Below are 14,428 nucleotides of genomic sequence, written 5' to 3'. Positions count from 1 at the left end.
AGTTTCTACAAAAACTGTTCACCAGGAGCTGCACAAAGCCAGATTTCATGGGAGGGCTGCAATCAGAAAACCACTACTTTCAAAAACATAAGTTGCAAAGCATTTAGAATGGAGTAAAAACCTACAGAATTAGTCTCCAGAGCAGTGGAGGAAGGTTATTTTCTTGGACGAGTCATCCTTTACCTTATTTCCGACCATTGGCCGAGTATGCATGCGGAGACTGCCAAAAGAAGCATTTGACCCAGACTGCCTTCTTCCAACTGTCAAACATGGAGGAGGATCTGTGATAATCTGGGGGGCTATATCTTAGAAATCCACCAGCCCAATGGTTTCCCTTCATGGCAGAATTAATAGTCAAGTCTATTTAAGCATTTTATCAGATCAAATTTATCCTTTGGTTGCAGAACTGTTTCTGGAGGGAAATGCAATCTTTCAGGATGATAATGCATCAATTCACACAGCTAAAGTTGTTACTGAATGGCACGAGGAACATTCTAGTGGAGTTGAACATCTTATCTGGCCACCACAGTACCCAGATCTGAATATTATTGAACCTGCATCGTGAGGACCAAAGACTTGAGGTATTTTGTGTTGCAAGACAGTGTGTGAGAGGGAATCACGATGTTGTAGGAGAGAAATGTGTCCGCATGGATGATGGTTCACTTGCACTAAACGAAGCTGCAAAGAGAGGTTTGGAGACGCCACTATGAAAGGTTGCTCAATAAAGAGAATGAAAGGGAGAAAGAGAGTCTGCCGAATGTTGACCCAACAGAGGAACCAGCTATCCGAATTTGACAGTACCTTGGTAGATAAAGTAATTAAGAGTATGAAGACAGGGAAAGCCCCCGGCCCATCAGGAATCACTGCAGAGATGCTCAAAATATCTGGCAGTGTTGGCTATAGCCTAGTCACCCGTATAGTTAACCAGGTGGTACACGAAGGAGTCATACCCAATGACTAGTGTAGCAGCACCATAGTCAACTGCTACAAAGGTACAGGTGACGCTTTAGATACAAATAATTACAGAGGTATCAAGTTGTTGGATCAGGTAATGAAGGTTATGGAGAGGGTCATAGCCCAACTAATTAGGGAGAGAGTCAGTTTGGGTTCATGCCAGGGAAAAGCACCACTGATGCTATATTTCTGGTAAGACAGCTGCAGGAGAAATACCTAGCCAAAGATAGCCTAGCTTTCATTGACATGGAGAAAGCTTTGACAGGATCCCCATTCCCTTATCTCGTGGTCAATGAGGAAACTAAGGATAGATGAATGGTTAGTGAGAGCTGTGTGAGCCATGTACAGGGACACTCTCAGTAAGGTGAGGGTTGGCAACGAGTGCAGTGAAGAATTTCAGGTAGAGGTAGGGTCCACCAAGGTTCAGTCCTCAGCCCCCTCCTATTTATCATGGTCCTCCAGGCAATAACAGAGGAATTCAAGACAGGAGGCCCCTGGGAACTCCTCTATGCTGACGACCTTGCTCTGATTGCTGAGTCACTGTCAGAACTAGAGGAGAAGCTTCAGGCATGGAAGCAAGGATTAGAATCGAAGGGCCTTAGAGCCAACCTAGCTAAAACCAAAGTCCTAATAAGCAGGAAGGTAGACAAACCACAAGTCCCTTCAGGTAGATGACCCTGCTCGATCTGTAGAAAAGGCGAAGGTAGAAACTCTATAAGATGTACTCAGTGTAAGCTATGGACACATGCCTGCATCTATGTTGACTGAGATATTTTAGAGTCCTTAATAAAAAAAATGATTAAAATCAAAGCACTTGTATTTTCAACAATCTATGTTCAAAAGAAAAACCAATTCTCACATACACACAATGTATATTCATTCCCATAGCTTTTGTTCAGGGTTAAATGTTTTGCAAGTTGCTGCTTAGAATTATGTGTTTCTGATTTCCAAATAACTGGTTGTATGTAAGATGGTTGAAGCTATTTACATACAGCAGCTAAAATTACTTGATTCTTGGTGAAAATATATTAACAGTAAAATACAGGTTTCGCAAATGAATATATAAACATATAAACCCAAGTTTTTATTATAATTATCACTATTCGGTCATATCCACACACACACACACAGAGGTTTATTCATCTTCACTTCCTAATAACTTCCTCTAGTTTTATGTTTTAAACTTATTTTTTCATCTCTATATTAATATATTCCCCCCATACAATAACATTTCTCTCTCTCTCTTCCTCACTTTCTGCATATATCATATTATATATCTATAATATATATATATCATCATCACTCACATTCTTTATCCACTTCCATTGTCAGTCTCAAGCTACCCACCATAACTACTGCTAACTGTTAACTGCTACAGCTCATATTAATTCTCCATGACAAACAGTCGAATCTAAAAGGTCAATTTCTTTATGCTGATAACCTACACATATTTTACCAGGAGCCTGTTTAAAAGTAATCTCTCCTCCCAAAACTTGAAATAATGACCCCCTTAATCTTGAAACTGTTGTTTACCAGCACTCTAGACTGTAACAAGGCATATAGCATTTTAAATAATAACATACAAATCATTATGCTTGTCAGAAAAACCTTACTCATCAACAAAAACTCTAGTTGTCTTTTGTTTAATTAAAACAAAAAATTGACTACACCATTTTTTTTTTCCTAATATCAATATGGGATTAATAGTGCAAAGGTGATTGATTTTGGTGTCCTTTACAAGTGGATACACTTCAAATTATATGCACAGCTATATACAACTGGCAGGTTAGCTCCATCGCAGCATACCTTTGGCAACACAATACATACATTTACCTTTTTTGGCTCAAAGGATCTGTTGTTCTTTTTAACCCAATATTTACATGCTGTTATTTATAGCTTCATCTGCTTCAAGATTCACTATTTCCAAAAAGAATTATTTAATGTTCTTCATCATCATCATCATTGTCGTTTAACGTTTGCTTTCCATGCTAGCATGGGTTTGACGGTTTGACTGAGGGCTGGCAAACCAGAAGGCTGCACCAGGCTCCAATCTGATCTGGCAACGTTTCTACAGCTGGATGCCCTTCCTAATGCCAACTACTCTGAGAGTGCAGTGGGCGTTTTTACATGCCACCTGCACGAGGGCCAGTCAGGTGGTACTGGCATCGGCCAGGCTCAAATGATGCTTTTTACGTGCAGCCTGCACAGGAGCCGGTCCAGTGGCACTGGCAACGATCACGCTCAAATGGTGCTTTTTACATGCCATCAGCACAGGAGCCAGTCAGCAGCCCTGGCAACGATCACGCTTGAATGGTGCTTTTGACATTCCACCGACACGAGTGCCAATAAGACGGTATTGTCATCAGCCATGACAACGATTTCACTTGCCTCAACAGGTCTTTGCAAGTGTAGTTTATTGTCCAATGATTGAAAGGTACTCTTAAATAGGCTGGTTATACAGCACTGGCATAGGCCACGGTTCTGGTCTCACCTGGCTTGCTAGGTCTTCTCAAGTACAGCATATCTCCAAAGAACTGTCACTTGTCATTGCCTTGGTGAGGCCCAATGTTCAAAGGTCATGCTTCACCACCTCATCCCAGATCTTCCTGAGTCTACTTCTTCCACAGGTTCCCTCAGCTGCTAGGGTGTGACACTTTTTGATGCTTTTAAACTCTTATTACATTAACAATACACATTTAGGACAGGCTCAATGAGCAACTTTAACAATTTCAACCTAAAAATAATAATAACCACAAGCATAAATACATTTGTCTTTTTAGACATTTAATTTAAATATAAGCATTGAAAATAAAGGCAATTAAACAAAAAGCTCATGTGTGTCAAAAAAATTCTAGTAATCTATGCATAGCTTTCAACAACCTAGTCAAAATATTGATAGAAGTATCTCTAACTTATTGTCAAATGCAAACATTTTTAAGTAGCAGCCCCTACTTAAAGCAGACAAATAGATAAGATCCATTATGTCCCTAATAGTCTGCTACCCACGAACAGGAAAAATATGTCAGAAAACCCTCTGGTTGAATTAATCATTCTCATTAAACTTTAAATCTAGCATATGTAATTCTTTTCGGGGGTTTAATCAATAAACATTTCCCAATAAACCTCTGTTACAGGAAATTATTGCATAGAAACAAGTAGAAACTAATGAGACTAAACTGTAATCAAACAACAAACGTAAAAATGAAAATCAAAAGAAACCAAAACTATAGAGGTGAATTCACTGTGAAAATACAAGATGCATGTCCTATCAATCAGTCATGCAATGCTGAGGTAATTATTTCTGAAGTCAAGGTCTTTGGAATGGCAGAAGGTAAATTCAAATACCATTGTTATTACCACACTTTTTTTTTTCTGAAACATAAAGAAAGGGAATGTCACTAATAAGGAAAAAGAGTATCACACACACATACTGAAAGTCTGTGTACAGATGCTGTCATCATTTGGATCAACAAAATTGAATGAATGGCTGACAACTCCAGGAATATAGAAGTTGCCAAGGCCCACATAGGAAGCCCATCCATTGAATAACATGTCACTTTTGTCACTTCCGGTTTTTATTGCAATTTGCTTTCATAATTCTCAGACAATTTACATTCATTTTTTACTACGGTAAACTATGTTAACCAAAATAAATATCAATTGAACATTGGAGGCAATGTAATTAATTAGCACCCTCCCACCAAATTTCATATATTGTGTCTATAGTAGAAAGAATCATTGCTATTTTCAAGGCAGCCAATAAAATGCTTAGCGGCATTTCTTCTGGGGTTTTATGTACTGAATTCAAATTCTGCCAGGGTCGACTTTGCCTTTCAAGTTTTCAGGGTTGATAAAATAAGTACTAGTCGAGCACTGTGATTAATATGCTCGAATTACCCCACCCCTCAAAATCTTATAATAATTCTGCTTGTTCCTCCATTACTTAGCCCGTCGATGTGTTTACGTCCTCGTAATTTAGCGGTTCAGCAAAAAGACCGATAGAATAAGTACCAGGCCTAAAAAAAAAGTACTGGTGTCAAGTCATTCAACTGAAGGTAGTGCCCCAGCATAGCAGCAGTCTAATGGCTGAAACAAGTAAAAGATAAACATACACTAACGGCTATTTTACTTTCAAAACGGTTAAAATCGAGTCTACCTTAAAATGTTCAACATGTCATGTTTCATTCAGTAGTCATTCACAATACACTGAGGTTAATCTTGTGAGAGAGAGAGAGAGAGAGAAATTAGCAAATAAAATCAGAGCGATGAAATAAAATAAGACTTCTGACCGTAACCATCTGGCTAGCAAGGGATATTCTTTCTGGGGTTTCGAAATAATGAACTGAGGTTTTCATTTACTCTTACTAGCAATTTTTGGTAAATTGATATTCGCGAAATAATCATACTTTTGATTTTTTAGTGCTAAAAACCTTCCTGACGACCATCTTTGTAATCCCCCAAAAATATCGTAACCATTTATCCAGCCGTCTGGCCGTGAAGAAGGAACAGACAAAGAGATGGACAGACGAACATTACGCCCATTATAGTAAGATAGCAAATCTGCCCATCTACGATGAGAAATAAAGGGATAGTATCGCAAATCTAAGCTCTTTAAATTCACGAATTATACAGCGTGGGGGGGGGTGATTTATTAATACAAAACTCAATATCCACTAAATAATCATACTTTTTTGCATTTTTTCGCTCAAAAACCTTCCTGATTACTTCCTGCATAATCCCGAAAAACATCGTGACCATTGGTCCAGCCATTTGACTGTGAAGAGGAAACAGACAGACGGCCATTATAGTAAGATTTACGGTATCCGGTTTAGAATTTTTTCAACCACACACACAGTCACGGAAGTCTCTAACGAGCTTGAAAACTAGGTAAAATATTCTCGATGTAACTGAAGTGAAATTATCAATGATAAATTACTGGCATTGTTATGAGTGTCTGTACCAGCTAGAGCTGAAATAGGTAATGAAAGACTTTGTTAGGATTTGATGGAGACCAAGATGAAATGATGACCGCCATGAAGATACAAACAGCATCTGTCAGGTCGTAACTTGTGTGAAATAACGTCAGATAAAATAAATGACACAAGGATACATTACAATAAAGACGAATCTTTCCAACAAAATAATTTAATTCGTTTAAATTTAATACTGCTCAATTATAATAAATACCGCACGTATTTGCTAAATTAAACAGTTCATATTTGCTGTGCCATTAAGAATGCAACATCTTCTCAAGTTTCAGCTCCAGCTTTCTGGGTACATTTTTTTACTAATTCATAGAGAAAACTCTTCAGTAGAAGGCTTTTCATAAAATCTGATGAAAATTTCCTGGATTTTTCCTTTGGTGATGAATGTGAGGTATGTTGCGACGAGCTCGACCTTGCTAAGTCTAAAACTTCATCAACCAAGATAGACTACTATCCTGATTGTTTCTTCGCATCATTTCTGTGATGACTATAGTCATGATATTAAGAATTTTGGAAAATAGATGAGATCCACTGCATACAGGCGTCTGACTTTATAGGATTTCTCCAACCAAAGATGTATAAGTTCCAAAAATGAATACGGTTAACATTGGAAACTTCACCTAAATTCCTTTGGTCCTCTGCCTGACCCATTATGTTTTGCTAGATAATAAAGTTTTGAAGTTCTTTCAACTCCACGCTCCTAACAAATTTTTTTGCGTTTTCTTGAACAGTTATTCATTTCATCATGGCCTGCTGATGACAAGTACCTCTTAATTGCCTTGGGAGTTGATTTGTCTAATAATTTTCAATAATAAAAGTCTTACTGCGCATGAACCCAAGAATTGTCCTGGGTATGACTTCAAACTGCACCCAGTAGTGGAGCTCTGGTTCGAGAGCTTTGAGGCTTGTGGAACCACCTTTTAGCCACTATTGTTCACAGGTTTACTCTGACCCAGAGGAATTACACCTGTCAGGGACCCAGCTACGGCTTAATTAGTGTGTAAATAGAAGTCAACTGTGAACACGGGAATAAACAACCCCGGACCAAACCATGGGTGGCCCCTTGACAACACCTAGCATCTGTAGGTAATTTCGCCACCGAAAATTTCAGCTATTGAAAGAACAATACTGGTTCAGACAAGTCGTTCAACCGGCTGATGATGCTTGCACATTACACATAACATCAAACATAATATTTGTCAATGATATCAGTAAAAGAACCAGAAAATTTAAACCAATTAGAATGAAATCTCTTAAACTAGACTCCTTGCTAGATTTCTTTCGTTTATTATATTATGTCAGAATTGGCTGATGCGGTCTCATTTCAGTAACATTGTCCTGAGGTGGCACTGGAACCAGTGTAGATTCTTGGAGCACATGAACTTCATTATTTTTGTCACTTGAAATATTTTCAGATGCGGAAGTGCCAGATTCTGTAGAGAGTCTCGGATTCTTTACAGTATCTTTATTAATCATTGTGAACCATGTTCTGTCCAGTTTCTGGGATCTGGACAAAAGCCCCACGGTTATATTTTTCGGATATTTTTTTTTCTTTTTACTTGTTGCAGTCATTAGACCGTGGCCATGCTGGAGCACCACCTTGATGTATTTTTAGTCGAATATATCGACCCCAGAATCACTTTTAGGTGATTTTCAACCAGCACATGAAGTTAAGCCTAGAAGGTCTCTCTACATGCTAGAAATAACCAAATCTTTAAAAAAAAAATTTATAATTTCACGTAAACAAAAACGGAAATCGCGGTTGTAAAAATAGAAACATTTATTTACCAAAATTCTAATTTTTAAGTAAACAAAATATAATCAGTCGAAAATAAGTAAGTAGAATAGAATAAATTTTTAAATACTGATTTTTCTGCGACAAAAAATTCTTCAAGGCGGTGTCCCAGCATGGCTGCAGTCTAATAACTGTAACAAGTAAAAAAAATTTTTAACTTCTGGCGTCGATACATCTGATAAAAATTCTTCAAGGTGGTGCCCCAACATGGCTGCAGTCAAATAACTGCAACAAGTAAGAATAAAAAAAATTCTAGCGGCGATACGTTCGACTAAAATTTCTTCAAGGCAGTGCCCCAGCATGGCCACAATGTAATGACTGAAACAAGTAAAAGGTGAAAAAAACAAACCGAAAAATGTAACCATGGGTCTTTTATCCACTTTCACACTTTTACTATGGCGCTTTTGTCCGAAGGACTTTTGTCCTAAACATCCAGTTTCCACCTCCACTAGTACGTACAAACACCTATACATGTAATTGTTAGATTTCATCAAAGTATGAGTGTATTAGTTTTTGTCGATATATGTGTATGTTTTTGTCGATATATGTGTATGTTTTCATCGAAGTGTGTATGTGCATGTTTGCATACATATAATTTTTAAATCAGCAGAAACATTACCAAAGTAACTCAAGGGCAGAAAGTTCGTTTGAGAGCGCACACACTCATACGTACATACACATATACACATACATGCATATATATATATATATATAGAGAGAGAGAGAGAGAGAGAGAGAGAGAGAAAGGAGGGGTAAATAAGAATTGCAGTTATTGCTTTTTATAAGAAACTGAAAAGGATTTTTAACGGCTCAGAAATAAATTCTAATTCAATTTATGTTGTAATGGACAGGTGATACTACAACTTTTCCTGGTCCTACTCTGCATAAAGAGCATGCACGTGCCAGCAGCGCACTGTCTTTAAGATAGCGGGTTAGCCCTAGTGTATGCATGTGTGTATACATGTGTATGATCATATGGGTATGTGTGTGTGAGAGATCAAATATATACACACACGAAAGCCCTCAATAATCACACATGCATAGCCACATAAATACTCAGACACACACGAGCATATATGCCTTTTCGCTTGTTCGTAGTCGTGCGTGTATGTAGGTCTTCATAGATGTTTCCGAATTCGTTTGTTTCTAAGTGCATAAATGTATTTTGTGTGTGTGTGCATGCGTGCGTGTGTTTATTAAGGGTTTTAGTTTATAAATAGGATTCCTGCCTGTCGGTGGTAACTTTTCCCTCTGCTGGAGAAAATTAGGGACATAAAGATTACAGAGTACAAACATTAATGCTTTCTCACCTACTGGGAGTGTTTTCTCTATAATGAACACCTCAGTGCGCTAACCTTAAAAAGTATGTGTATAATGTGTACACTGATGTATGTATGTATGTATGCATGTTTGTGTGTATGCATAGATGTGTGTTTTGTTTGATTTTAGGTTTATGAGTATCTATTTACTTGGGTATTATGTAGGTACGTCTTCTGCGAAGCTAGCTAGGAAAAATACCTAGGGACATACTCTGCATGAAAACCAAATGTCAATTCTAGCATACTTAATGCACAGATCCATAAACAGATTATTAGTCCTTGTGGAGCTTAGAGGGGCTCATATTTTTATAATCGTATACATATTTACTGAAATAGGAAAAAGTGCTACACACATTTTAATATAGCTAAGCTAAATTAGCCCCAGTCTCTTTTTGTTTTGTGTTACTGTTATGTGCCAATTAATCAAACTAAATGATAGATAAAATATGGACAACGGAGAATTCTAACAACCTCAGACAAATTTCTCAAAATCATTTTACAGAGGTTTTGAGCATTACACTACTATTCTACATTAAGCGTAATTATTTAGTTACACTTTTCAAATTTCTCTTCAGTACAGCCAAACTCCAATCCAAAAAATAAGGTTCTTCCATTGGATCTGGGTAGTTAGATACGTATTTTCACGCGTATGTACGAGAGGGCATATACATTTGCAAACTTGCAAGCATGCATGTCATTGCTCGCGAATCTGCATACTTCAACTCATATGAGTACACATTACGCGTGTGTATGTGTAGTGTTCTGTTTTACAAAGTTTTACAATACCATCAATGGATTGTAATTGTAGTCATCAAATTAGTCGTGTCATATTAGATTTTGTGAAGTCCGATTTTTCAAGATTAGTACAGTGGAGTTGGTCACACCACCAATGCCCTGATAATCGCAGTGTAAATTTACTATAATCACAAGTATAAGTTTAAGAATCCAGTGGGGAAAAAAGTCACAAGACAAAGTAAGGACGGGGAAAAAAAAAAGAAGAGTTCATCAATGCAATGTGCAGCTGTAATAACTTTATAATTTGTGTTTTACTCGACGGGAAAACTACGAGACTGGTAGCGTTTCTTGGTGTGGTGTGGTGTTGGTTGGGATTTTCGTCTTAGTCGTCATGTAAGATGTGTTCAACCGATACGTCATGTATTGTCAATAAATAACTTTCGTTCATTGTCTTACTTTGTTTAAGAAATCTAATAAAAAGTTGTTTTTAGTCCCCCATGTGTAGTATCATTATAGATAAATTGTATACAAATCATGTACTGTCAGTTAATAACTGATTTTAATTGTTTATAGCCGCGGTTCTCAACCATTTTTTTTTGCATATGGATCCCCATTGATTCCTATTTTGCTTGGTTGGATATTCATTATTTAAAAAGTCCTATTATATTTTTATAATTAGATGTTATTAGGAATTGTATAAAGAAATTAAAATAATTTTTGTGTGTATTATAGAAATATAACCTGTTTATGGCACAAATTTTAGCAACAAAATTTTGTGTGGACCTTTGAGAATTACAAGGACCTCAGTTGAGAATCATTGGTTTATATTAATAGTATTTAAATAAAATATAACTCTTATTATCTATTTAAAATTGTGACTTTTTTCTTTGACATTCCCCCCCCCCCCCAGATACTTAAGTTTAAAGGCTCGTGGATAGAATATAAGATTTCATATTAATTAACCATGTTTTCTTTTTATCGTTGACATTATGGGAACGTATAACTGAATTCTACCACAGTGCAGAATCTTTTCTTTATCGCAATGGTTTGTTTTGCTTATATTTTACAGAGATTTTGAGCATTGCACCACTCTTCTTTCATATTAAAGGTGAGTAGGTAATATATATATATATATCACTATCTGCAAGCAAAGTTGTGTAAAATGTAAAATATATGTAGAGGTATGCGAGTGGTCGAAAAGTGTCAAATCCCGAGCTGATCTTGTCGTACAGGTTTGACTGCCTCAGCAAGCCGTTGGCATTTTCATTTGGACTCCACCACACTGACTTGCACTTTGATAGATGGTGTAAGGAGAAAACTTTTGTATGGTGATATCTCAAATGAGAAAGAGAATCGCCGTCAGGGTACCAAATTAACAACTAAGACTGACACTTGACACTCGTCACTTTAGTTAATCTTATATGTTTAGCCCTGAGTCGACTCTGACCAAGCAAGTATATGATCGAAAGCATACCAGCTATGACCATCCTGTCATTTTTTCACGGATTGTGTATCTAGGACTACACCACATTATGTATTGTGTTCCTTTTTCTTTTTTTAATGATATGATTTAAGTTGAGGATTTAGCTGCTATTCCTAGCAAGTTGAGTGACCACATAGAGACTCCTCCTTCCTAGTAGGTTGTAGCTGTTTAACCTCAGGTTAGCCCACATCAAGCAGACTTAGGATAGAAGGGCTTTTAACCGCGACCATTCCCCCTCTTTTCAGCAATAATATTCCCAGCTACATTATTCAGTTTGTCTTTCAAGACGGTAGGGTAGTAGTGTCAAACGAACTGCCCGTGGAAATCTTTAGTCCCACTCAGTTTTATAAAAATAAGTTATTAGTATTATTTTATTTCAAAATATTCTGTAAACTATATCGTCAACATGCGTTCAGAGTCGGAGCCCGATTGTAGTCCAGCTTATTAATACTAGTCCTGATTAATAAAATTAGTGCAATATTTTAACACTAAGGACTCATAATAGGTATCACAATAGGACTCTACATTATCTCTATCCGGCTCACGAGAATTAATTTATGCTTCAGTTTAGCTCACAAAAGTTAAACAAGTTTGATACCTCTGCAGTAAAGTGTGGTTTGAGAAAGATTTGTTAGGTCAAACGGCCATGTATAAGCTCTGTCAATGCGTCTTTTGTTCACACTCAAGTCAGCTCTACTTCCATTTGCTTTAATCACCACGATCAAACCGTGCTGGAGTACCGCCTGTGGTTAAAGGTATTCAACCATAACCATCCTGACTTTTTTATGTCTCAAACTACATTGTTTATCTTTTTTTTTAAAACAATTAATAGGGTGTAGCTTGAAGGCGATATGGCCATATTTCTAACAGGTCAGCGATCATATATTGGCACCCTCATCACGCCTGTCTGAAGTCTCTGGTGGTAACCATGATGTAGGAGAGCGAGAACTTTATTCGAAAGTGACAGTTGTTGCTCCTTTATAATTGTAGCATGTCTGTATAAGCATAGCTTAAAACACATTTTTAATCTCAGGTAGGCTCAAACGACACTAAAAGTTTATAGCTCAATTCAGCCTGTGATTGACTGAATAAACTAGCTCCCTCTGACAGGCGCTCTCTGCTACGTCAGATTGCCACCATGTTTAATTGAGTTCCTTGAACTCATTGTCTCACTACTCTAAAGGACTCTCGGCATGCAGTTTTGCTTTATCGCGTTAACTCTGGCTTCTCTCACACAAGAACATCCTTCTTCCACGTGCACCGGCAGTATAGACCAAACTCAATGCCGTTATCTTATGCTAACTAGAAATACTTCTATCAAGTCTCTTATATACACAAAGTAGGTACTACTAAAGCAGCGCGAACCCGAACGCGCAGTCGCGCGTCCGCGCTAGCTAGTCGTTAGTGGTCGATCCTAACCCTAACCCTAAACACGTATTCATTTGCACACGCGGGTTAGGGTTAGGGATAGGATCGACCACTCAAGACTAGCTAGCGCGGACGCGCGACTGCGCGTTCGGGTCCGCGCTGCTTTAGTAGTACCCACAAAGTATAACTAATGCTTTCACGCATTCAATCATTCACCGTTACCAAGCTACAGACATCTCTATAAAACATTAACATTGAACGTAACCCACACTGCTGTGAATAAACTTTACTACCAATCATCGTCAAGTTTGTCCATCTATTTCTGCATACCAACCAATGTTGAAGTCCGTCTGTCTTTGTATACCACCAAATACCTATCGAACAGAGTTGGCGACCTGTGTCTGTCACACACACACTGCTATCAACAACTACCGTCGCCGGCATCGTCATCTTCAACCAACAACTGTGGAGTCAACATAACCAACGGACAACGTTAAGGTGGTGGTATCAACAGACCACCACACTGATGACATCTTACGTTGAATTAGCGGGAAAGCGAACTACTAAAATGGTGGCCTCAGAACCTTATATTCATAGAGCAATCTTCATTGCTAAATAATTGTAAGTGTTGTGCATCCCAGAAAGAATATTTTGAGGCCAATAATACTATGAGAGAGAGAGTGTATGTATTTATATATGTACTGTATTGTTGGTTTTTGTCTTGAATGCCTATCTTTCTAGTGTATTGTAATGTCCTATTAATGCTCAAGAGTCTTTAGGAAAGTGGGTTATATATCATTAGATATACACCTAACTTTCCTATGTTAAATTGGAAGTGAACTGAACGCAGAAACTCCAAACTGATCAACAACAACAAATATTTATTGTACGGTGGAAAATAAAACAGCTTCCAATTGTCCGGTTTTAGAGTAGCCTGAAATGTAGATGTACGGTTCCTCGAGCTGGTGTCGTTGTAGAGACAACTTGGTTCAACCACACTCAAATGGGAGAGCTTGCTTAGACGTCTTGCTTGGTAAGAGACAGTCTAATAGCGGGAACGCTTCGATGTTGAAAATCCACGCATGCGTGGTTAAGGATTCAGCAATGGCGCCTATGCCTTTTGGCGCCAATATGACGTCACTACAAGTCGTTTGTGATATTTTTTTCTTTGGGATTCAGGATATTATATATGATATGTCTTCACCACGATTTGGTCTGAATTTCCTTTACAGAATGCTTTAGAAATTAGAGAAATTCTGTATTGTGCTTGTAGCTAAGTGGGGAGGGGAACGAAAAACAAGAATACGATCGTGATTCGCGAGAATATTATCAACGTTATCAAAAAGCTTGATCACTCAAGATTTCGTGTCCAACCGGATCTAACAACAATTTTATCTCTGTGATGTAACTAAATGAGATTTATTTTTCAAAATAGTCCCTCTTGCATCCACATACGTCATCAGTGTTGCAGTGCTTGGATCCCATTGCTGAAGAAGCTTTCATCCTGTTGGTCAAAAATCATCACCAGCAGATATGACCTCATCATTGCGATACTGGTTCTCAGCTAAGTTTTTTTTTCAAGTTGGGCAACAGATGATAGTCAGATGGGGCCAAATCAGGGGAATATGGAGGGTGATCAACCAGTTCAAAACCAGTCACGCACAACAGCCATTGAAACCAAGAACTTGTGTGCTGGGACACTGTCCTGATAAAACATGAGCCCTTTCGTCACTTTTCCTGGGCGTTTGGTCTTGATAACCTTTCGTAACTGTCTCAGCAAGTTGGCATT

General features: G+C 37.9%; 1 protein-coding gene across 2 annotated transcripts in view; it reads right to left on the bottom strand.

Moving 5' to 3' along the window:
- Positions 1-14,428, bottom strand: part of LOC106869108 (ciliated left-right organizer metallopeptidase) — a 96,905-nt gene that overhangs the window by 81,031 nt on the left and 1,446 nt on the right. Inside the window, exon 2 of one of the 2 annotated variants that reach the window (XM_089348677.1) lies at positions 7,805-7,865. The exons of the other annotated variant lie outside the window; for it this stretch is intronic. The gene's annotated coding sequence lies outside the window, so the exon portion shown is untranslated. The remainder of the gene's footprint in view (positions 1-7,804; positions 7,866-14,428) is intronic. 2 annotated transcript variants of the gene reach the window in all.

This window comes from Octopus bimaculoides, chromosome 3 (genome assembly GCF_046866305.1).
Source record: "Octopus bimaculoides isolate indiv1 chromosome 3, ASM4686630v1, whole genome shotgun sequence".
Lineage (NCBI taxonomy): Eukaryota > Metazoa > Mollusca > Cephalopoda > Octopoda > Octopodidae > Octopus > Octopus bimaculoides.
The sequence above is the reverse complement of the archived record's forward strand: the minus strand, read 5'-3'. Positions and strand labels throughout refer to the sequence as shown.